Below are 26,047 nucleotides of genomic sequence, written 5' to 3'. Positions count from 1 at the left end.
TGGGGAGCAACAATGCGTATTGAAGAAACACATTTGTTCCTCTCTTCTTCTTCTAGAATCTAAGCTTCTCATTCCAATTCTTATCTCTATCTTAGTTACTTGTTATTTCAGCATTTCCATTGTAATTCAATTGTTTGATTATCGCAATTACGATTCTAAAGGTTTAAATCACTTTCCAAGTCTGTTATTAATATAGTGAGGAATTTGGGTTTGTTACAATACACGCTTTTACAATTATAGAAACTTATTCAAAGACTGAGTTTTTGTCTCCTACAATAACTTCATTTGATGGGTACGTAGTTGACATTTTAAATTAAAAAGGAATTTAAAAAAAAATATAATGTCCAACACAATATATTGCACCCACGTGGCCATACTTTTTAGTTAAATCGTAAAGCAAATCTGTATCGATTGATAATATAATTAAATAATAAAAAATATACTTATCCCAAAACCCCGTTATCAATTTGTCAAAGCCAACAACAATTTTTTTAACATGGATATCAAACTCTAAACATAAAATAATAATTAAAAAAATTAATCACAAATTAAAGGAATTATTTTATATTCATTCCTTAAATACTTCTTCAAATCAGACCATTCATTATCCAGCTCATTTGACATGTCAGCAACTTTTGACACGTCATCAAATTAGTTAGTTAAAGTTTATGGCGGTTTGAATTTGTTAATCAGTTTGATTAATTTCAATTGTCCTTCCCGCCTCAACTTTTCAGTTCCATTTCAATTTTCAACTCAGCTTCTTAATTTCTCTCTGCTTTCTTGGAAAATCAATCTTCGAATTCCAGGTTCTTCATCTTCGTCTTCATCTTCTACTTCTGAAGATCTTGATTTTCTGGTGTAAAATTGGATAATTTTGAAATGCCCCAAAATGAAATAATGTGTAAATTGGAATGCCCTAATGGTGACTGTTATCTTTTGTTTTCTCCTATTGCTATCAAATTCCTTATGGGAGATCCATATTGAAATGTTAAATGCTATGAATAGTTTGTGTAATTTTCTAATTAAATTGATAATTGTTCTTGTTTTACTGAAGGCGCAAGGGGTGAAGATACGGATTCGAATCGAAGACTGAAGGAATGTATGCGTCCACGCGTATCAATGGGACCAGGTCCTCAGCACAGTTGAAACTAAAACAGTAAAGAAACAAGTGCTGAAAAGTAAAGATCGACAAGAGAGTTTACGTGGAAACCTCCTTGCTCAATGGAGTAAAACCACGACCTGGCCTGCTAGGACTTTTAGAACTGCTTTTCACTAATCTTCTCTAAGCAAAAGTAAAAGCCAGTTACAAACCGAGATTAGCCTGCTAATCCCAACTCTAAGTAACACCTCCTGTTACTTAGACGAGCTAGAGTAGATACCACACTACCCACTATACTAATCCTATCCTGATTAATATAGGTTTTGGAGTAAGAACCAAGTTAACTCTAACTCAGAACTCACAATGATTCACACAAGTTGAAACGTTTCTTATCACAACGAAACGAATCCTACAATATAAGCACTATTACAAGCAAACAAAGTAACAACTGGTACAGGAAGCACTTGAAGCAATCGATTAGGTCCCTGCTGTTTTGAAGCTTGAAATATCTCTCTTTTGAATGAATAATTCAAAGTGTTGTTTGTTGTTTGATATATATCATGAAGAAAAACTGCCAAACGTACAAGTAACCTCATTGCTTCTGATTGGTGGAGTACTCTGCAACTCACCAACTTTCTGACGCAGACAGTTGGACAACACTTTGACCACTGGATGAGTATTCATACTCTGCAGAGGACCAGGTTCCTGCACTTGTGAGGAGATCATCAAAACATCAAGGAGCATAAGAACTTATCAAAGACGTCGTGTCAGATTGTGGAAGTATAAACGTGAGAGAATACAAAAGCGAAGAGGATCAGTTTTGAAATGGGAGACACTGGAAGAAGTCATTCTTAAGAATTATTCAGATGATTCTGATAACATCTCGCTTACTGAAACTGCTGAGCCACCATCAGATTTGATCTTGCCACTGTTGAGGCACCAAAAGGAGTGGTTGGCTTGGTCATTAAAGCAAGAAGAATCTACATTCAAGGGGGGGTATTCTTGCTGATGAAATGGCATTGGGGAAGACGGTTCAAGCCATAGCACTTGTGCTTGCTCAACGCGAATTAAAGATTGATTCCAGTATATTGTCGTCTTCACCAAGTACTTCCCAGGAACTCCCAACAGTAAAAGGAACTCTTGTTGTATGCCCTGTGATTGGAGCATTGCAATGGTTTCGGGAGATTGAACGTTGCACCACTAAAGACAGCAACAAAACTCTTCTTTATCATGGCACCAACAGGGGGAAATTTACAAACAGCCTGGAGGAATATGATTTTGTCATTACTACGTACTCCACTATCCAGGCTGACTATAGGCCAAAAAAGTCAAAGCAGAACAGCAAGAACTCAAAATTGTGTGACGAGGGTTCTAGTGATAATTCAGTCAGTGTTGGTGAAGATGTGTCCAGGAGGAAGTCAGTTCTGCATTCAGTGAAGTGGGATCATATCATTTTGGATGACGCAAGTCATACGTTCACAGATTCATGCATTATGTTGTTGTTTTCTTCAATTGGGATTCTCTATTTTGTAGTATCGAAGGTTTGAAAACATTCTCGGTTCATTTGCTGTTTATACAACCTTTTTCTTATAAATACCAGTTTTTCAAGTCATGTTATTAGAGTTGTAAATGTGGAGATGGGATTATGAAGAAACCTAAACAGTTATGAAGCCTATTAGAATGTGAAGAATCTTGTGGTGAGTATGAAGAAACCTATACAGTTAACTGCTGAATAATGTAGGTGTAAATATTTCCATGATGTTTCAGCTATTAAAACTCAGCAAAATGTAAGAGCACGGAATTTATCTCTGTCCTAAAGTTCTTTGCTTTGCTTAACTGCTCATCATGTGAAATTCATCTTCAATTCTGTTGATCACTATTTTCTATCTTCATGGTGAACAATGCTGCATGTAGTTTGTGCCTTGTCTAGCTTCACCACTTTGGTGGTAACACATGAACTAGCTGCTGAGAGGTCATATGAACTACTAAATTTCATATGACACAAGATCTTTTATCTGCAATGTTCTTAACTGATTAAACTTCTGTGGCATAGGCTTATCATATCAAATCTGTTAGCACCCCCACCACAAAAGTGGTTCTTGCTTTAGAATCTTTTTATAAGTGGGCCTTAACTGGTACACCCCTGCAAAACCACATCGGAGAATTGTACTCACTTGTAAGTTAATTTCTGCTGGTTTCACTACATTTTCTTTCCTTTTTGTAGTTCTGAGGTTAATTATATTCTTTACTTCTATACAGGTCCGTTTCTTACAAGTTACTCCTTATGCTTGTTACTTTTGCGAATATTGTAATTGCAGCGGACTTGATTTTAGGTAGACACAAAGATTCTTTTTCTAAATCCTTGTTCCTATCCCTCAGCATGAAAGACACAATGGCTCAAAATCTATTTTACTTTATATTGTTATACTTTTGCTTCTCAAACAATGTTACTTATGAAATATCTTGTGCTATCTGTTCTTTGATAAATTCTACAGCTTCTCTGATGAATGCCCACAGTGCCGTCCCGGGCCTTACCGACATGCACGCCACTTCCTTTGGTGGAAGAAAGTAAGTTAACAATTAATGATATACATATTTTTGAGGCTTCATCTTATTGCTGACATAGTAAAATTGAAACATCTTCTTTTTTTCTTTTTTCTAGTATATTGAAAACCCTTTAGCGAATACGCGGTACATGTACGAGAGGATCCATGGAGATGCTATGGTTTTGTTGAAGCACAAAATTCTGAAAAGCCTAATGCTAAGACGTACCAAAAAGGAAAGAGCTGCTGATCTTTCACTTCCCACAAAGACTGTAAGTTCTGTCTTGCAGTAGTGTCGTGTGCTTTAATTTCGATAAGAATCTTCTATTATTGGTTACTATTTTTGGGTTCAGGTTATTATGAGAAAAGATTCTTTGGATGTGAATGAATTTAGCTACTACAAGTCATTGCACAATAGAAGTTGAGAACAGCTTGATAGGTATTTTTCAAAGTCGAGCTCTTATTCCTTGCAAGTCCACTTTCTTGGCTCCAGCTGCACCAATTTGCTGGCTCATTGTTTTTCTTTTTTGCTTTTGCTGTATATCCCGTTCTCTTGCGTATGCATGGATTACTTGCATTAAATCTGTTTCCTATAATTGCTTGTTCTTGAGCATATTGGGTTATACATCTTTTTCTTCCCATAAAATTCTTAATCATTTGTGCCATTACCTGCCAAAAAGCAAGGGAGCAAGGATATTTTTATTTATAACTGTATCCACATTTTGTATTTTGGTGCAGATATGTCGAGGATGGAACTCTGATGAATAACTATGGTCACATTTTTTCTATGATCACACGCCTACGGCAGGTACCAAGACAAGGATATATGCCTGATAATTGTAATAGATGATTGCATTCATCTTCTTGTTTTTGTTTTCTCATTGACTCTCTTTGTTGCTTCAATTTTATGTGGGTGCTTTTAGTGCTAAGCTTTCTAAATCGATTTTTGTCCATTTTTTACTGGATTCAATGTAGTTTAGTGGCTGGGGGGTTGGATGAGTAGTTAGAAGATAGCAATGGATAGTTAATTCAATTTGGTCAAGGGATTTATCAAAAAAAGTTGGTTGTCAAAAATTTGGTCGAGGAAATTATGGGACACGGACCACGAGTATCATTTTTTCACTGCTCAAATATGTAATATTGGTGTAAAGATTGGACTATGGAAGACTTATCAGACAACTGCTAAAGGTATCATTTTCTTGTCCTTCTGTTCTATGAGCGCAAATACAGACACTGACCTTTCTTTTGCTTCGTCTGAACTCGCCTCTCATAAATATATTTGTCTTACTATGGGTCATCAGCCAAATTTGATCGCAGAAAATGTCTGACAAATATAATGTCTTTCTTTAATTGGCAGGCAGCTGATCATCGTTACCTTGTGATGTACTCTAGAAAAGAATTGGCTAGTGGCAATAAAGAGGCTGGAGATGTTGAACAATTATGTGGCTTATGTCATGATGCAGTGGAAGATCCAGTAGTGAGTTTGCGCACCTCTACCCGATCCCTCCCCCGAAAACAAGAAATAGGAAACACGTTACTCAGCTTGAAGTTCAATTTGATAGCTCTCTCCTTTTTTCATTTACTAAATTATTTTTATGTTGGCCATTCAAGGTCCAAGAACTTCGAGCACCTTTCAATTGCTCAGTGTCAGCCTGAATGTTGTATGTACAGTCTTTAAATGCCAATTACTTCTGTTGAACAGTTTAAAATACTTTTTCCTTAAAACAATGCACGGGTCACATGTTTTCTAGTTCTTTCTGGGAAAATGTTGATGATATGCAATCCCTTTTAGAAAAAAATACTCTGTTTTGCTTCTTCTTTTTTCAGGGAAGTTCTCATGAAGTAGATGAGCATTTGGGATACTCTCTTTCCAGCGGCATAGATATTGAGATTTTATCAAAAGTACTTCTAGTATTAAGTCCGTGTACATTAGACAGAGTCTTCTTTGAACTGTGTTTATCTTTTTTATTGTTGTAGGCACGTGTTTTGCAACGCATGTTTGATAGATTTAAATGAAAGTGTGGAGAAAATGTCATGCCCTTCATGTACCAAACCCCTCACTGCAAATAATGATAAGGGAGATTCTAATTCTAAACCTACTGTCAAAGGGTTTAGGTCCTCAAGTATATTGAACAAAATTCACCTCGATTATTTCCAGACGAGCACTAAATTAGAGGCTTTGGTATGCAATTGCATTCTACACTATCATCATATTCTCCTTGGTTTGCTTTTCTTTGCTTTTCACAAAGAGAGCAAGGGATGTCATGCCACATCATATACAGGCGCTAAACCATTAATTTTTGTTATTCTCAGGCTTATTCCATTAATAGATTCAGAACTACGATGATGTTCTAACCCAAGGGGTGTGAACTCATTATGTTCTATTGCATTGAAGAAAATCAAAATGTTTTTAAAATTAGTTGTGTCCAACTCAGTGGAACAAGTGAGGCCTATGCATTAGATATGTTGATTGACACTGTCCTTAACTCTTTGATTCTTCTACTTGTGAATAAGATTGCTAAATACATGCTTGATGCTCAAATTTTACTTTTATTGAATGTAGAATGGAGAAATTAGCAACATGGACGGTTCTGCAAAAGGAATAGTTTTTAGCCAATTCATATCATTTTTGGATCTGATACAGTATTCTCTTAATGTAAGACATAATGGTACTTTCTCCTTCCTACTTCCTTTTCCTCTTTTCAATCTAACAAAAAAGAAGCTTGTATTGTGTGTATTCAGCTGTCGGGCATCAATTGTATTCAATTAGTTGGATCCATGTCTATTGCCGCAAGAGATGCTACAGATAGCAAATTCACTGAGGATTCAGATTGCAGGATACTGCTTATGAGTTTAAAAGCTGGAGGTGTTGCTCTCAATCTTACAGTTGCATCACATGTAAGGATCTATTTTCCAGTTATGGCTCGTATTTATCTGTTGAATAAGCACATTTTTGGTGGCTCATCTCTTGATCCTTGCTAGGTTTTCTTAATGGATCCTTGGTGGAATCCTGCGGTGGAGCAGCAAGCCCAAGATAGAATCCATCGAATAGGCAATATAAACCAGTCAAGTGTGTGTTGTATTTCTTCTGCTTTGTATGCCATTGAATGGGAGCTTATTGTTGTTTTCAAATTTGCAGGGTTGTGAGATTTATGATGGAGAATACAATTGAAGAGAACATCATAGAGTTACAAGAGAAGAAGAAATTACTTTTTGAAGGGTAAGTGTCTTTTTGTTACAGTCATCGTTGTGCAGACTTTTCATTTTTGATGCCGCACCCGTGTTGGATTCTTCAAAAATACACTACTTTTGGCGAATCCGACACACACCCTGACACAACCCAAAACCGAATGTGATGGCACGTGCCCAAACCCCACCGGACACGTCAGCCTAACACCCAAAAACCCGATGATACAGAATTAATAAAACAAGAAATAGATAGAAAGATAAGCGGAAGTTTTTAAATAAATTCAACATAACCCCATAATTGGTTGTCACATGTACAAACCTCTAATACAGAATCTGAATAAAATATACAAGTCTCATAGTAAAGTTCTAGAATAGAACAGAACAGTAAATATAGATAACTTGAGGGCACGTCTGGAATGAACCGCTACCTCTCAAGTAAGTCTGGAAGCTCTAATCTGAAGATGAGTAATAAGCCGGATCTGATAGAGCTGTCAACCTACACAACTGTGTAGAAGCAAGGGTGAGTACCAAAAGCAACAGGTACTCGCAAGTAACACTAAACTAAGCTAAACTAGCAGCTACAAACAACTCCTTCCAATCCCAACCGAACCACCGAAACTTCATTCTAACAGCGAACCAACAACCTATACCACACAATTCATAATCAACAGATATATCCAACAGTGTCTCAACATCAACCTCATTCCTCATATAAGAGCAAATAGATCATATATCACATGAAGATGGGCAAGTAGGTAAAATCCACACACTACAGACAAAGATAAAGTCAAATGCGATAATGATGTCATGTAGTCGTGATGCATGTCTGTCCTAAGATACACATTTGTTGACGTAATCAGACCGCGCTGAATACTCAAATCAGAACCCATGGGGGCCACACATGGACTATGTATCACCGTCGTAACCAGATCCCATCGGCATCCAAATCGCTAGCCGGAGCTAGTCCATCTCATATATCTCTAGCCGGAGCTAGTCTCAACTGTGTCTCATATCCATCCATCCTCATATCAATGTCTCAGAACTCATGCAACAGATAGCTCACACATGAGATGAATAATGAATATGCACATGTCATCAATCACAATCATATCACGATCACATCATAATATTACACATCATTTGTCTCAATCATAGCCTACTCATGCTCTTCTATCCCCTTAATATCAGTTATCACATGACTTATTCAACAAATTCAAGTCACATATAACACATTTAGCTCATTTTATTCCCCATCTTTCATTTACAACAATTTCAATCAACAAGTAAAACCCATCCTCAATCCCCATTACTCCCCAACACAATTAGGAAAGTAGTCATGCGTAGTCTAAGAGTTTAACAAAGTTTAGAAGTCTCTTGCTTCAAAACACTTCAACTAGTAACTCAAATCTGAGTTTTACCCTTCCGAGCATGCTCCAAATCACCACAATCTATTCATAAATGGAATCCCACAATCAATACGAATCTAACAACACCAATATCGTGAAATTTGGAGAAAAAGGGTAAAATGGTCAAAAATCTCGTTCCGGAAAAATATTCTCGAAATCTGGAAATTTTTAGTGAAAAATGTTTCCCAAGAAATTTAGAATCCAATAGTGAAAACCGTTTCGAAAAAGGAGTTGAAATGAGTTCACAAACTCAATTTTTCTATTAAATTCGGATTAGGCAAAAACCCCCAAATTTTACACTTGAAATCTCAAATTTTGATGTTAAAATCCATAAATAATCGATGGAAATCAAAGATATAAGTTGGAAATAACTTACCCAATGAATTCCTTGCGAAAAACCACTTGAAATCGCTTATTTTCGAGCTCTCAAAGTCTAAACATGGAGAAATGGGTATTTTCAAGTTGTGGGAAAATAGCTACTGATTTTGACTTTTAAAAAAAAGACTGCTGTTGCAGCTAAAACGCAGCAGCTGAAACACAGCAATAACACCAAAGTTTAAGTCCCCGTTGGACCCTCGGGATTCGTTCAAAATCTCGTGCACACAAACTAAATATGTACCCCCACTAAATTCGACGTTCCGGACTCAATGGAACCGTCGGAATTTGAATTCGAGGACTCCTTGACCCGAAATTCAATAAGATGCCAAGAAACTAGTTTAACGCCAAAAAAATTCGAAACTCAAACGGAGCATCTAAAAATTCAACCAAGGCTCATTCTAGACTTAGAATCGCCTCCCAAAACCAACGGTACTCTCAAAATTTCAATCTGAGCCTCAGAACCTCATATGTTGACCAAAGTCAACTCTTTATCAAAATTTCACAGCTTTAGCAACTTAGGACCTCAATTCTTCGTTTCAACTCCAAATTCAACTCCGTAACTTCACACAGACCCATTTTGACATTCTAAAACTGCCGGAATCGACGGAAATCCGATCCGAGTCTCGAAACTCCAAATGACTCGAAAAAGCATTTTTTAACCAACTTTAACTCATAAAAACTCAACTTCTCAAAAACTCAACTTTTTACCAACTTTTCCTCAAACCAACTTTACAACCACAAAACATGGGACTCGGGGCAACTACCGAAAGGGCAAAATAGTCATTTCCACGAAAAATTTACCAAAATGACCTTTCGGGTCATTACATCCCTTGACATTTTTGAAGAGGTCTGAGCAACACAGTAGTTGCAATGTGTTCTGAAAGAAATATATATGTTTCCTTTGGTTGCAAATATATATATTCTACTAGATATTTCAACGGATAGTTGAGACAAGTTGGCTTTAGTGTGAGAGGCTGATAGATAGCTCAGAAAGCCTGTTAATGTTCTCTATTCAAACAATTCTCAAAGAACAAGCATTTTGATGATTTTCCCTTGCAAGTTGTTATTGTCAATCTTTTTGTTACACTCCTTTTCTCCTATCCTCCGCACTTTATCTAAAAAACCATTTTCCCCTAACTGTTTGATTTCCCTCTGATTGCAGGACAGTCGGTGGTTCTTCAGAGGCCTTAGGAAAACTAACAGAGGAGGACTTGAAAATCCTGTTTCATTGTCGCTTTTGATATGTTCTATTTCTTCGGTTTAATTCCCTGCGAAATTCTGTACCAAGTGTTTTGACGTTTGCCCTTAGGCTTGATCTGTCCAAAGAGTGTTTCTTTAGCTTCATCAATTGTTACATTGTTCTTATTGCTTCCTTCATATTAACTTCCTTTGCATGATATAAAGTGCATCAGAATTCATATCCTCAAGGTAACATCATGGAAATTTGCCTTTACAGTTCTGAATTTCAGCTGCATTAGTAAAGAATAGTAAGGAAATTTGCCTTTACTGTAGCACCACACTTTTAATTATTGTTTTTTGTTTGCATCAACCACAATTTCAAACTAATACTAGAGAGAGTTGTTAGGAAAGTAAACACTCCTAAGGTTGTGAGTTCGAGTCACCAAAGAAGCAAAAAGGTGGGAGCTCTTAGGAAGCGGTAAAAAAAAATAAAAAAATTCAAACTAATAAAGAGTTAATGATGAAATTATGGAATGGAGACTTTTTCTATTAAGAGTATTCATGTCCTCCCTCTAAATGTATTTATTTTTAAAGTTTCTAATTCAAGAAATCTATCACCAAAATATTAGATTACCTTTTAAGTTTAAATGCATTTAAATTCTACTTTTTTCTTCAATATTCCTTTCGTGCAGGAACAATTGAGAAAAGGCCAATTATTCAACAAAATGCAATAAAGAAGGAACTCAAAGTATTACAATTCAAACTCTAACCTCTCGAATATTGAGTGTGTTGACCTGAGAAAAAGAGATCTGGACTAACCTTCCAAAAAGCATAATAGAAGTTAACCACAAGTCCACAATATCATCTTTGTGGAAGACTGTTCTACCCATAAGACCATCTATTGGTGCTTTTGTTATGGATCAATTGACTTAGGAACTGATTTGAATCGCTATTGATACGATGCGAACTTATTCATAGCATACGTGAACAAAATATTTATACACACTTCTATCTCAAAAACCCTAGTTATCAATTTGTCAAAGGCAACAACAATTTTTTTAAACATGGATATCAATTTCTAGATATCAAAAAAATAATAATCACAAATTAAAGGAATTATTTGATGGGAATTTTACACAAATCCCATAGTGTAAAGATCTAATGACATCTTATCTCTACTCTTTTTCGAATTACAAAAATTTCTTAAATTTGGTGGAATCTAGATACATTCCAAAACGTCCTGATATATTGCGTCCGAGTTTTGGATACATCCATCAACGTCCCGATACATTGCGTCTCAGTTTCAGATACATCACTTAACGTCCCGATCGATACATCGTGTTCATCCTAGTACATCGCGTAAAATGATGTATCCGACTGATACATCGCGTAAAATGATGTATCCGACTGATACATCGCGTAAAGTGAGGTATCCGACCGATACATCATGTAAGTAATGTATCCGAGAATATGAGAGAATAGTAATTTTAAAAAAAAATTCAAACGGTAGGAATTTTTTAGAGAATATGGTATTATAAATTGTGTATTTAGGTAATCTTTCCTTATTTTATATATTTCTTAAATACTTCAAATCAGACCATTCATTATCCAGCTCATTTGACATGTCAGCAACTTTTGGCACGTCATCAAATTAGTTAATTAAAGTTTATGGCGGTTTTAATTTGTTAACCAGTTAGATTAATTTCAATTGTGCTCTATATATAGGGAAATTTTTTAAAACAACAATATTTTAGCCTTTAGTGGGATTCTTTAGCAACAATTTAACTATTTATTAAAAATAACAATATTTTAGTTTGTTAAAAGAATGAGTTATGTATTTATTTTATTTTGATTAATTTGAAAGAATACAAATACTTAATAATAAAATAGAGAAAAACATGGAACATAAAACATCAAAAAAGGAAAAAATGATTAGAACTTATCCAGTTACGTTTAGAAAAGCGGGGATGTTGCCATTTTTTCTATGGAGCGTTTTTTTTTCTCTTCCGTTCTTAATAATTCCAAAAAAAAAAATATTGCAAAATTAGTTTTGTCTTCCTAATCATTCAATTGATAATATTCATAGCTTCTTCGAATTGAATTCGGCATATTCTTAAAACGGATGTTTTCGAAATCCATGACTATAATTTCGTCAGTTCTATTGAATTCAAGAAATTTCGACAGCAGGTATTTTATTTTCTTGTTGTTTATTTTGAATCGGTGAAATCTTTGTTTGGTTTGAAATTTTTAATTTTTTTTGGACTTTTAAAAATCCAATATATGATGCACAACGCTTGAAGGTGCTTGATTCTTTTTAGTTTCATAGTTGTTTTTTTATTTTATTTGAATGCATACAATCTTTTAGTATCCCATTATGTTTAATGTAAATATTAACAATATGAAATTGTATATTTTTTTTAGTTTTGAAGCTGTTGTTTTTTTAAAATACACAATCTATTTTGTATCCCAGAAAGTTAATGTAATTAGTAACAACATAGTGATAGAGTCGTAAAAATTTTGTGATAAATTCTGGCTACAATTAAATATTGAATTTTTCCTTTTTTGATGTTTTATGTTCCATACTATTTTGTAACCAAATGTTAATGGATACAACTTTATAAAGGTTAAAAATCATAAAGAAATTAAGAATTGTATACCAATATTTGTTGCCTTGCTATAAATTCTGGATACAATTAAATATTGAATTTAATTTATTGTAGTTGAGCTAAAAGGTGGAATAGTTGTATGTAAATACAGATCATTATGTATTTGAGTGCGTGTTCTATATTTTTTCTTTTTGAAGCTATTGATGTTTGAGCGCACATTACATTTATGTAATTGATTATTGGATACATTTTTTTTGTTTTAGACTACTGCAAATATGTGATTATCAAATATATATTTGTTAATGTAGCATGGGAAGCATTAGTTTTCTAGTCATGCATTCTGGGAGGTGGAACGAGGATAATTGCTACGTTGATTACACTATAGAAGCAATTGTGATGAAAAAATATGCGACATTTAGAGAATTATTAGATGTTGTTTCTAAGCAAATTTGTGTTGATTTGAGCTTCAACAGTGTGAAACTTAGGTATAAAATAGAGGATAGTAATGCACCTTTGAAAATACACAGCGACATGGGTGTGAGGGTGTATGTGTCTTTGAAGAAAGATAACAAGGAATTAGCAAAGTATCCTCTATGTGTATCCGTATTTGTGAATGATTGTGAATTGGCTGATAGAAATATTTTGAAAGATGGATTTGAAATGTGTGGAATAAATGGAGGAGATATAGTTGATACACAAGCATTAGTGCTTAGTGTGCTGAACAATAGCGATTACATGAATTGCGACATTATTACAAACACCAAACATAAGGTAGTATTGGAAGATCAAGTTTATAAGGACAAGGAAACTTTAAAAGCTGTGATGACGCAATATTCAATTGAGCATAGATTCCAATGGAAAACGAACAGATCAAGTCAAACATGATATGTGATAAAATACCATGTTCGCATGCTTGGGCCGTTTTAAAGAAGAAACATTTTGATGTTGGACCATGTTGTTCTGACATGTACAAGCCAAGTAACTTGTTGGATACATACAACATTCCAATTATTTCCTTACCTGATTAAAACGAGTGGAATGTACTTGGGTACATTAAGGAAGACATAGTGCGGCCTCCAAAGCACAAAAAGCTACCTGGAAGGCCATTCAAGAAGTATCGTGACGAGGTGTACAACGAGCTATATGGGAAGAAGAGCAAGAATTCTTGCCGTACTTGTGGGTTTAGGGGTACAATAGGCGTTCGTGTAGGAATGGACCGCGTATTGTTTAGTTAATGATGCTTCAATTTTACACCTTATTAGAATGGAATTGTTTCCCAATTTCTAATGCCCTCTGTTTTATATATTTACTATCCTGGAATTCTTTGAATATGTTTTCACCCGAAATGTATTCATATCCATGTTATGAATTTATTTTATTTTGTGTATTTAACGTGTAATTACTTTAAAGTGTAATTGAAAAATTGTATGAGCAACAAAAAAATATAAATACAAATTAGTAGTAAAATAAAATGATACTGAAAATACATTTTTGGTGAAAACATAAAACATATAATAAGTTGTATTCAAACCAAACATTGGATGTATTTCAATATCAGTTAGTATCCCAAACATCAGGATGTATTTCAATATTGTGTAGTATTCCAAAAGCCAAATGAATACCAAATTAGTTTGTATTTCTCTTCTTATAATGTATTCATCACAATTTTATATATTAGTAGTAAAACACATTTTTGGTGAAAACATAAAACATATAATAAGTTGTATTCAAACTAAATTTTGGATGTATTTCAATATCAGTTAGTATCCCAAACATCAGGATGTATTTCAATATCATATAGTATTTCAAACGCCAAATGAATCCCAAATTAGTTTGTATTTCCCTTCTTATAATGTATTCATCACAATTTTATATATCAGTAGTAAAATACATTTTTGGTGAAACATAAAACATATAATAAGTTGTATTCAAACTAAATTCAGCATGTATTTCAATATCGTTTAGTATTCCAAACGCCAAATGAATACCAAATTAGTTTGTATTTCTCTACTTATAATGTATTCATCACAATTTTATATATTAGTAGTAAAATACATTTATGGTGAAAACATAAAACATATAATAAGTTGTATTCAAACTAAATTGTATTTATATTTCGATATCCATTTGTGTTATACTATTATTATTTGACTTTAAAATAGTAGTTACTATTTCTATGGACAAGTTTATTTCCAAAAAATCAGGATGTATTTCAATATCAGTTAGTATCCCGAACATCAAGATGTATTTCAATATCATTTTGTATTCCAAATTCTAAATGAATACCAAATTAGTTTGTATTTCCCTTCTTATAATGTATTCATCACAACTTTATATATCATGTTTTCATCAAACTTATCTTGCTAATACTGTTATGATTAAAACTGCAGAGAGTATACACATGAATATAAAAAATGTCTTATAAAAAATAAAATACAAAACATTAAAATTATGAAAAAAAAGTTCAAGAGTTTTTACAGTAATAAAACCATAACTTCATAACTTTAGAAAACCAACCAGAATTCCTCCGGCCAAATATATTTTCCCTTACTACAACAAGGTTCACAGTGACTATAAAACACACAACAGGCTATGCTTAAAACCTACAGAGATGATGAAGAAATAAGTCACAAAGACCCCAACTACTTTATATCATCTTACAAAGTGTTCCAAAAATTTACAACACAATTTTGCACAATTATCAGGATCTCAGACCTCTTTCCCACCACGCGAGCAACAAGGCCAAGATACGAAAGCCCAAAAATAACGTGGAAAACGAAAAGAAACAAAATGGATGAGACAAACAAATATTAAAATGTATTAAATATCAAACAAAATATTTAATGGAGCAAATGCTTTTCCCAAAATCCAAAACCCTAAAAGCAAATTTCGATATTATCAAAAATGTATTAAATATCAAACAAAACAAACATATATATGAATTTCTAGAATCTACAAAATCTGAAAAATTAAAAGAAAATCACAAAAAAAAATTGAAAAAATTTGAAAATCATAACTATATGATGAATATTTAAACAAAATCACATAAAAATTAGAACATTCAACTGAAAATCCGTAATGTATAGAATCGGTGATTTAAACATCAAATCAAAAAAATCAAAATGGATAATGGAAATTACCTTGCCAACCGAGAAATCTGCTTGAATTAATAAAGAGATTCGTTTAACAATAAAGAAAATTTCTTGATGAACAACAATTTAGCACCTTGAAGAAAGATAGACTTGAACCGTGAAAGGTGGGAAAGAAACGTGAATGGTGATGAAAAAGGGTTAATGGTATTGGTTTAATTATTTTTTTTCCACTTTAAACGGTTATTGGTATATAATTTGGTTCAATATTGGACTCTTTCCATAAATAAAATTAATTTAAAATACTAAACTTTGAATACTTATTATTTTATAAAAATATTGTCATTCTGCCATTTTAAATAAATATTTTAAAGTGTTGTTATTTTGACTAATTATGTTGGGTATTATGACTTAATTGCTAATTTTCCCCTATATAAACAGTCCTTCCCGCTCAACTTTTCCAGTTCCAATTCAATTTTCAACTCAGCTTCTTAATTTCATTCAAGCCCGCATTTCTCTGTCTTTCTCGGAATATGAATCTTCCCATTCCAGGTTCGTCGTCTTCATCTTTGTCTTCGTCTTCTTGTTTGTTTTTCTTCTGAAGCTCTTGATTTTCTGGTGTGAAATTGGGTGATTTTGAAATGCCCCAAAATGAAAAAATAACGAATGATGTGTAAAGTGGAATGCCCTAATGGTGACTGTTATCTTTGATTTTCTCCTATTGCTGTCAAATTCCTTATGCTCCCATATTGAAATGTTAAAGGCTATGAATAGTTCGTGTAATTTTCTAATTAAATTGATAATTGTTCGTGTTTTACTGAAGACGGAAGGGATGAAGATACGGATTCAGATCGTAGATACTGAGGAATGTTGAGAAGGATAGATATAGGCAAAATAGTCTTGATGAATCCTTGTACTTGTATGAGTTTGTATTTTAAACCTTTTTACTTGACTATTTACTAACTGAATCCTTAAACTCAATGAAACTCAGCATTTTAAATCCCTTTGACATTGTGTGAACTTCAAACGCACAATAAAAGTTACATGTCATCACCACATCAGGTTTTATATGACACGTTACTTATTGTTTAATTTTTTAAAATAAATTAGTTTTTTCATCTTTTGCAGTCCATCTTCATATCACTTGACGAACACATGTAAACCCATTTTCTCCCGGATGCCAATGAATTACCATTAAAGTATTTCAATATATTATAATATTTATACACAATTTTATCCAACATACTTCAACTAATTTACATTCATCAATTATTTTTATCCTTTCAAAACGACTGGATCTTTGTCACTTTACCCTAGAAAATGGAAAAGAAAGACAAATCAAGAACAACAAATTTAAAGATGGAGCACTAAAATTGCTAACAATTTTAACAACAAAAAGAGTTCAAGATACTCATTAGACATATTTTTTTCCGTGGATTTCGATATTGCACCAATTTTCTCGATTTCCCTTTGCTCATTTTATTCTCATTTTTTGCACGATCTCATTTCTAATTTGAGAAAGAAAAAAGAGAAAAAGAACTAGAAAAGAGTGGAGGAAGAGAGAATGAAAGAATTGGGGATTGGGTGGGGGAAGATCAGGGAAGGTGAAAGAAATGGGGAGGGGTGGGGGAAAGAAGAAAGAGTGAAGTTTATAATTTTTATTTTTATTTTGTTCTTTTTGTTGTATTTTCCTTTTTCTTTTAATTATTTTTAATCTAAATTTTAATATTTAAGCTCCTTTTTTGCGTGAGATCACGTATTTATGTCAACTCAACAATTAAGTTGCCACATAAGTTTGGTCAATGGTTAGAAGGGTTTAAGATATTTTATTTTATTATATTGAAGGGTTCAGTTGACAATAAGGTAAGTAGAAAAGTTCAAAATATAAACACGCATAGAAGTACAAGGGTTTATTAGATCATTTCGTTCAATTTTTTTAATATTATTTAATATATTGACAAAAATTCAGCCGGAGAAAAAAAAATTATATAGCTCCGATCATCGGGCAAATCAAGGTTTCGGGCGAACCCCTAAATCGTAGCTGATGCAAGGGGTAATATCGTTATCATCGGAGCATTTGAATAGGGTCATCCACGACCTTTTCAGTAGTTACTCGCCTCCTGTATGAGCAACACTAATTGCTGGAGTATTCATTGTCATCTCTCTCACACTCTCTATGTACCTCCTCTTTGAACATCTCTCTTCTTACAAAAACCCTGAGGTTTGTGTTTTCTAAGTTGAAGAATTCTATGTATATTTGTTTATCTGATTATCTGAGAAATAGTTGATTTTTTTTATCATTTGGGTTTTTTTTTTTAAATTTGTTTTGGCAGGAACAAATGTTTTTGATTGGTGTGATTTTGATGGTGCCTTGTTATGCAGTTGAATCAGTAAGTTCGTTTGGTAAAAAAATTTCTTTGTTTAATTGTAATGGTTTGAATCAATGTGGGAGTAACATATAGGCTATATCTTTCTATAAGGACAAGAAAAGTATGTTTTTTTGGCATAATTTTGAGATGATCACTAATAAAAAGTGATCTCATTAGCAGAGTAGGAGGGTTTTTTTATCCTTCCCTTTTGTGGTGAAGTTCTGTGAGTTCTTCAGCTTCTCCACATTTTGATTTAACTAGTTTTGTAAAGCCCTTGGCGAGTAAGCATATGAGAAATGGAGAACACATGGTAGGTCTTGATATCTGATTGGGAACAAAAGAAGGAAAAAGTGCTAAAAGGCAGGTCTGCTTTTGCTGGTTATTGAAGTGCAGAAACACAGTGACAAGCACATGTCTGGTCAGCACAGAACAAGTTGTGCTATCCCATGTTCCTTACTAGTGTGATGTACCTTTTATTATAGCTGCTAAGTGTAGTCTTTTTGTTGTTCATTGAAGGGAAGAAGGCTTCATCTTTCAATCTACTGGTTTTGTGGTGTTTTTGGTTAAGTTTTAACTTTGATTTATGAAGGATTTCTAAGCGTGTTTTTTCTTTTTATGTACATCCTATATGTTCTATTGTGCCCTTCTAGTTCTCTTACACATTCAATAACACTTATATTTCTGAAGCTTATAAGAGAAGGATATATCTTATATTTTAACCCGTTCGACTGAGTAAGCACATTAAAGCACCAAAACAGAAAAGAAAGTAAGGGAAAAGGAGGAACAACCTTACTTCTCAAGATTATTGTTTCCTAAATATTGGAAGAGTCAAAATTTTACTAGGGATAGAGGAGAAAAGGAATACAAATGGTGTAAAGATATCCATATTTATTGGTCATAAATAAAAGTCGATAACCTATAGACTGCCAAGAACTTAAAAGTTGATCTAAAACGAGTTGTCTGGAGAACTGCTCGAGTTTTAGCAAAAGCGGCTATGTGGGGTCATATTGATTGGTTGAAGGACCTAAAAGAGAACGTAGTTTGGGGTGGGGTTATAACTGTTTGTGCCAGAGTCAAGAGATTAGTGCACCCTCAACATTGAAAACATTCGTTTGGAAATACAAAAGAATATATTTGAGAATGCTAGTAGAAAGGAGAAAAGGACAACATTCTCGATTATATAAGTAGCTATGAGTTCTTTTACCTGTGCCTTTCATCTCTTTATACATAAGATAAAAACATTCATTAGCAAAGATGTTTTGATTTGGACTCTATTTGGTTAAATTGGATAAATGAGACATATATTTAATGTTAGAATGGGAATAAGATTTATAATGTAGCGTCTATAAATAGAGCTCATTGTAACAATGGTATACTAGAAAAAGAAGACGTGTCAACTATATTATGTTAGCAATCAGATGAAGCCTCAAAAGTATGTATATTATTAATTATTAACTTACTTTCCTCCACCAGAGGAAGTGGTGTGCACGTTGGTCAGGGCAATGTGGGCACGCATCAAAAAAGTTGTAGAATTTATCAAAGGATGGTCCTCATAAGATATTTTAGAAATAACAATATAAAGCAAAATAATTTTGAGCCGTTGCTTATTTCACCTTCAGGGGTAGCCGACTAGCCGGGTAGGACCAAGGATTTAAAAAGGAACCTTTGTGTCTACCTAAAATCAAGTCCCCTCCACTCACAATTTTTGCAAAAGTAATAAGCATAAGGGATAACTCGTAAGAAACGGACCTGTATAGAAGTAAATAATTTAATTAAGCTCAAAACAATACGAAGTAGGCAAAATGTAGTTAAAGTAGCAAAAGTTAATTTACAAATGAGTACAATTCTCCAATACGATTTTGCAGGGGTGTACAAGTTAAGGCCCACTTATAAGAAGATTCTAAAGCAAGAACCGCCTTTGTGGTTTTGCTATCTACAGTTTTGATATAATGAGCCTATATATGCCACAAAAGTTCAATCAGTTAAGAACATTTCAAATAAAAGATCTTGTGTCACATGAAATTTAGGAGTTCTGCAAAACACATGCAGGATTGTTTTAGGGAAACAAAGAGAACAAAATGTCCATGTAAAATATAAAAGGGTGTTCAAACTAGAATTGAAGATGAAATTCCATGTTCTTACATTATGCTGTGTCTTAATAGCTGAAACATTATTAAGATTATTCAGCAGTTAACCTATAGGTTTCTTCCTAATCACCATAAGATTCTTCACAAACTAATGACCAGCATAGCTGTTAGCACATTATTCAGCAGTTAACATGATTGACTTGAAAAAAATTGCATAAACAGTAAATGATCACCATGTATCTGGAAATGCCAAGTTAAGAAAACAAAAACTTAATGCATGAATCTATGACTTGCCTCGTCCAAAATGATGCGCTCCCACTTCACTTAACGCAAAACTGACTTCCTTGTGGAAACATCTTCACCAGCTGAATTTTCAATAGAACTATCATCACTCCATTTTGAGTTCTTGTTGTTCTGTTATGACTTCTTTAGCCAATAGTCAGCCTGGATAGTGGAGTACGTAGTAATGACAAAATCATATTCTCCAGTTTGTACATACATTTCTCCCTGTTGGTGCCATGATACACAAGAGTTTTGTTGCTTCCTTTAGTGGTGCAACGTTCAATCTCGCGAAACCATTGCGTTGCTCCAATTACAGGACATACAACAAGAGTTCCTTTTAATGTTGGGAGTTCCTAGGAAGTACCGGGTGAAGACGGCAATATACTGGAACCACTAGTTGCTTTCTTTAATTCGCGTTGAGCAAGCACAAGTGCTATGGCTTTAACTGTTTTCCCCATTCCCATTTCATCAGCATGAATACCCTCTTTAAATATAGTTTCTTGCTTTAATGACCAAGCCAACCACTCCTTTTGGTACCTCAATAGTGGCAAGATCAAATCTGATGGTGCCTAGGCAGTTTCAGCAAACGAGACGTTCTGAATATCCAAGTCTAAATCATCTTAATAATTCTCGAGAAAGAATTCATCCATTTCTTGTTCCAGTATCTCCCATGTCAAAACTGATCTTCTTATCTTTTGCATCCTCACGTTCATATTTCCTCATTTTTATCCTTCTCACCATGCCATAGAATCTATGATATGCATCCGTATCTTCATCCATTTGATCTTCAGTAACACGAACAACTATCAATTTAGTTAGAAAATTACGCGAACTATTCAAAGCATTTATTGGTGTTAGCATTTCAAGATGGATCTCCCCTATGGAATTTGACATCAATAAATTAAAAATAGGAGAAAATTAAAGATAACAGCTCATCGCTAGGGCACAACATTCGCATGGTATTTTAATTTACATGTCATTCATTATTTTCTATTTTGGGTAATTTCAAAATCATTCAATTTCAACCAAGCTTTCAAGATTCAAGAGCTTCAGAAGAAAAACAAACAAGAAGAACCTGGAATTGGCGGATTCATATTCCCGAAAAGCAGAGAGAAATTAGGGCTTTTTTTTTTTTTGATGCTTAGAAACTGATATCCATCAATGGACTGGTGGTCTTCTTATATAGACTTGGTTTTTCCTCTCCTCATATGCTAACTTTTGGGTTGAGTTAGGCCTAAGTATCAAATCTTTACATGGTATCAAAGCAAGGTCCATCCTCATTTGGGCTCCCGGTCCACATGGACCGGGCGTTGATACCATGTAAAGATATGACACCTGGGACTAACTCAACCCCAAAAGCTAGCTCATGAGGAGAGGAGAGGAAAGCCCAAGTCTATATAAGAAGACCACTAGTCCATTGATGGATATCAGTTTCTAAGCATCATAAAAACAACAAGCCCTAATTTCTCTCTGCTTGTCGGGAAAATGAATCCGCCAATTCCAGGTTCTTCTTCTTTGTCTTCCTGTTCGTTTTTCTTCTGAAGCTTTTGAATCTTGGAAGCTTGGTTGAAATTGAATGATTTTGAAATTGCCCAAAATAGAAAATAATGAATGACATGTAAATTAAAATACCATGTGAATGTTGTGCCCTAGCGATGAGCTGTTATCTTTAATTTTCTCCTATTTTTAATTTATTGATGTCAAATTCCATAGGGGAGATCCATCTTGAAATGCTAACACCAATAAATGCTTTGAATAGTTCGCGTAATTTTCTAACTAAATTGATAGTTGTTCGTGTTACTGAAGATCAAATGGATGAAGATACGGATGCATATCATAGATTCTATGGCATGGTGAGAAGGATAAAAATGAGGAAATATGAACGTGAGGATGCAAAAGATAAGAAGATCAGTTTTGACATGGGAGATACTGGAACAAGAAATGGATGAATTCTTTCTCGAGAATTATTAAGATGATTTAGACTTGGATATTCAGAACGTCTCGTTTGCTGAAACTGCCTAGGCACCATCAGATTTGATCTTGCCACTATTGAGGTACCAAAAGGAGTGGTTGGCTTGGTCATTAAAGCAAGAAACTATATTTAAAGAGGGTATTCATGCTGATGAAATGGGAATGGGGAAAACAGTTAAAGCCATAGCACTTGTGCTTGCTCAACGCGAATTAAAGAAAGCAACTAGTGGTTCCAGTATATTGCCGTCTTCACCCGGTACTTCCTAGGAACTCCCAACATTAAAAGGAACTCTTGTTGTATGTCCTGTAATTGGAGCAACGCAATGGTTTCGCGAGATTGAACGTTGCACCACTAAAGGAAGCAACAAAACTCTTGTGTATCATGGCACCAACAGGGAGAAATGTATGTACAAACTGGAGAATATGATTTTGTCATTACTACGTACTCCACTATCCAGGCTGACTATTGGCTAAAGAAGTCATAACAGAACAACACGAACTCAAAATGGAGTGATGATAGTTCTATTGAAAATTCAACTGGTGAAGATGTTTCCACAAGGAAGTCAGTTTTGCGTTAAGTGAAGTGGGAGCGCATCATTTTGGACGAGGCAAGTCATAGATTCATGCATTAAGTTTTTGTTTTCTTAACTTGGCATTTCCAGATACATGGTGATCATTTACTGTTTATGCAATTTTTTTCAAGTCAATCATGTTAACTGCTGAATAATGTGCTAACAGCTATGCTGGTCATTAGTTTGTGAAGAATCTTATGGTGGGTAGGAAGAAACCTATAGGTTAACTGCTGAATAATCTTAATAATGTTTTAGCTATTAAGACACAGCATAATGTAAGAACATGGAATTTCATCTTCAATTCTAGTTTGAACACCCTTTTATATTTTACATGGACATTTTGTTCTCTTTGTTTCCCTGAAACAATCCTGCATGTGTTTTGTAGAACTCCTAAATTTCATGTGACACAAGATCTTTTATCTGAAATGTTCTTAATTGATTGAACTTCTATGGCATAAATAGGCTCATTATATCAAAACTGTAGACAACAAAACCCCAAAGGTGGTTCTTGCTTTAGAATCTTCTTATAAGTGGGCCTTAACTTGTACACCCCTGCAAAACCGTATTGGAGAATTGTACTCATTTGTAAATTAACTTCTGCTGCTTTAACTACATTTTGCTTACTTCGTATTGTTTTAAGCTTAATCAAATTATTTACTTCTATATTGGTCCGTTTCTTACGAGTTATCCCTTGTGCTTATTACTTTTGCAAAAATTGTGAGTGCAGGGGACTTGATTTTAGGTAGACACAAAGGTTCCTTTTTAAATCCTTGGTCCTACCTGGCTAGTCGGCTACCCCTGAGGGTGAAATAAGTAGCGACTCAAAATTATTTTGCTTTATATTGTTATTTCTGAAATATCTTGTGAGGACCGTCCTACAGTTGCCCTGACCAACGTGCACTCCACTTCCTCTGGTGGAGGAAAGTAAGTTAATAATATACATACTTTTGAGGCTTCATCTGATTGCTGACATAATAAAGTTGACACGTCTTCTTTTTCTAGTATATTACAAAACCTTTAGTGACTATGGGACACGAGAATGACGGTGGAGATGCTATGGTTTTGTTGAAGCACAAAATTCTAAAAAGCCTATTGTTAAGACGTACCAAAAAGGAAAGAGTTGTTGATCTTTCACTTCCCACAAAGACTGTAAGTTCTGTCTTGCAGTAGTGTCATGTGCTTCAATTTTGATAAGAATCTTCTATTATTGGTTACTATTTTTGGGTTCAGGTTATTATGAGAAAAGATTCTTTGGATGTGAATGAATTTAACTACTACAAGTCATTGCACAATAGAAGTCGAGAACAGTTCGATAGGTATTTTTCAAACTCGAGCTCTTATTCCTTGCAAGTCCACTTTCTTGGCTCCAGCTGCACCAATTTGCTGGCTCATTGTTTTTCTTTCTTTTTTTTGCTGTGTATCCCGTTCTCTTGCTTATGCATGGATTACTTGCATTAAATCTGTTTCCTACAATTGCTTGTTCTTAAGTAGTTATTGAACATATTGGGTTAGTATCTTAGTTTTCAACTTAAGATCTTATACATCTTTTTCTTCCCATAAAATTCTTAATCATTAGTGCCATTACCTGCCAAAAAGTAAGGGAGCAAGGATATTTTTATTTATAACTGTATCCACATTTTGTATTTTGGTGCAGATATGTCGAGGATGGAACTCTGATGAATAACTATGGTCACATTTTTGCTATGATCACACGCCTACGGCAGGTACCAACATTCCTACTCCTCATTCTTTTTCTTACAACATTCCTACTCATGACCTTCATGATTTGGTCACACAATCTCTATCCAATTTTCTTTTCTTGCAAAAATTCATTTTCTGCTCTTTTCCATAGTCCTTTTTAATTGACAATACATTTCTTATGTGTGCATAGATAAGAATATTCTGGAACTTCTTCTTGTATCTTCTGTTTCATGTTGCTTTTCTGCTGTAATTTTTGTATAAACATTTCTCGGTATAAGCTTATCACTATGATATTACATTATTTTTCCGACTGGGGGGTTAGATGTGTAGTTGGAAGATAATAATGGATAGTTAATTCAATTTGTCAAGGGGTTTATCAAAAAAAGTTGTTTGTCAAAAATTTGGTCAAGGAAATTTTGGGACCACAGGTATCATTTTTTCACTGCTCAAATATGTAAAATTGGTGTAAAGATTAGACTATGGAAGACTTATTTGATGTGCATTCAAGATTACCAGACGACTGCTAAAGGTAATTAAACATAGTTGTTTGCTTAAACTATTTTCTCATGTCAAAGCTAATGTTTTGTACTAACCTTTTCTCTGTGAACTTAATTTTGAAGTGCCTGCTTCTAGTTTTCTTGTCCTTCTATTATATGAGCGCAAATACAAACACAGGCCTTTCTTTTGCTTCGTCTGAACTTGCCTCTCATAAATATATTTGTCTTACTATGGGTCATCAGCCAAATTTGATTGCAGAAAATGTCTGACCAATATAATGTCTTTCTTTAGTCGGCAGGCAACTGATCATCATAACCTTGTGATGTACTCTAGAAAAGAATTGGCTAGTGGCAATAAAGAGGCTGGAGATGTTGAAAAATTATGTGACTTATGTCATGATGCAGTGGAAGATCCAGTAGTGAGTTTGCGCACCTCTACCCACTCCCTCCTCCCAAACCAAGAAATACGAAAAGAGAGAAGAAAAGGAAAGAAACAAATCCAGAAACTTCAAGCACCTTTCAATTGCTCATTGTCAATTTGATAGCTCTCTCCTTTTTGCATTTATTAAATTATTTTTATGTTAGCCATTCAAGGTCCAAGAATTTCAAGTACTTCTAAATTAGACAGTCTTCTTTGAACTGTGCATCTCTTTTTGATTGTTGCAGTTACTTCTTGCAGCACGTGTTTTGCAAGGCATGTTTGATAGGCTTAGCTGAAAGTGTGGAGAAAATGCCATGCCCTTCATGTACCAAACTCCTCACATTTGACTTCACTGCAAATAATGGTAAGGGAGATTCTAATTCTAAACCTACTGTCAAAGGGTTTAGGTCCTCAAGTATTTTGAACGGAATTCAGCTTGATAAATTCCAAACGAGCACTAAAATAGATGCTTTGGTATGCAATTGCATTCTACACTGTCATCATATTCTCCCCAGTTTGCTTTTCTTCTTTGCCTTGTGGATTTCTTTCCTTTTTACAATGAAAGCAAGAGATGTCATGTCACATCATCATATGCAGGTGCTAAACCGTTATTTATTGTGATTGTCAGGCTTATTCCATTAATAGATTCAGAACTAAG

At 34.2% G+C, this 26,047-nt stretch overlaps 3 pseudogenes; 2 read left to right on the top strand and 1 right to left on the bottom strand.

Annotated features, from left to right (window-relative positions):
• The first annotated feature begins 985 nt into the window (after positions 1–985).
• LOC125810465 (DNA repair protein RAD16-like) lies at positions 986–13,285 on the top strand (annotated as a pseudogene).
• Positions 13,286–20,215: 6,930 nt separating this feature from the next.
• LOC125810464 (ATP-dependent helicase rhp16-like) lies at positions 20,216–21,321 on the bottom strand (annotated as a pseudogene).
• A 391-nt stretch (positions 21,322–21,712) lies between these two features.
• Positions 21,713–23,516, top strand: LOC125810463 (ATP-dependent helicase rhp16-like; annotated as a pseudogene).
• Positions 23,517–26,047: the final 2,531 nt, after the last annotated feature.

This window comes from Solanum verrucosum, unplaced genomic scaffold (genome assembly GCF_900185275.1).
Source record: "Solanum verrucosum unplaced genomic scaffold, falcon-dt-bn FXZP01000118.1, whole genome shotgun sequence".
Classification (NCBI taxonomy): Eukaryota; Viridiplantae; Streptophyta; class Magnoliopsida; order Solanales; family Solanaceae; genus Solanum; species Solanum verrucosum.
The sequence above is the reverse complement of the archived record's forward strand: the minus strand, read 5'-3'. Positions and strand labels throughout refer to the sequence as shown.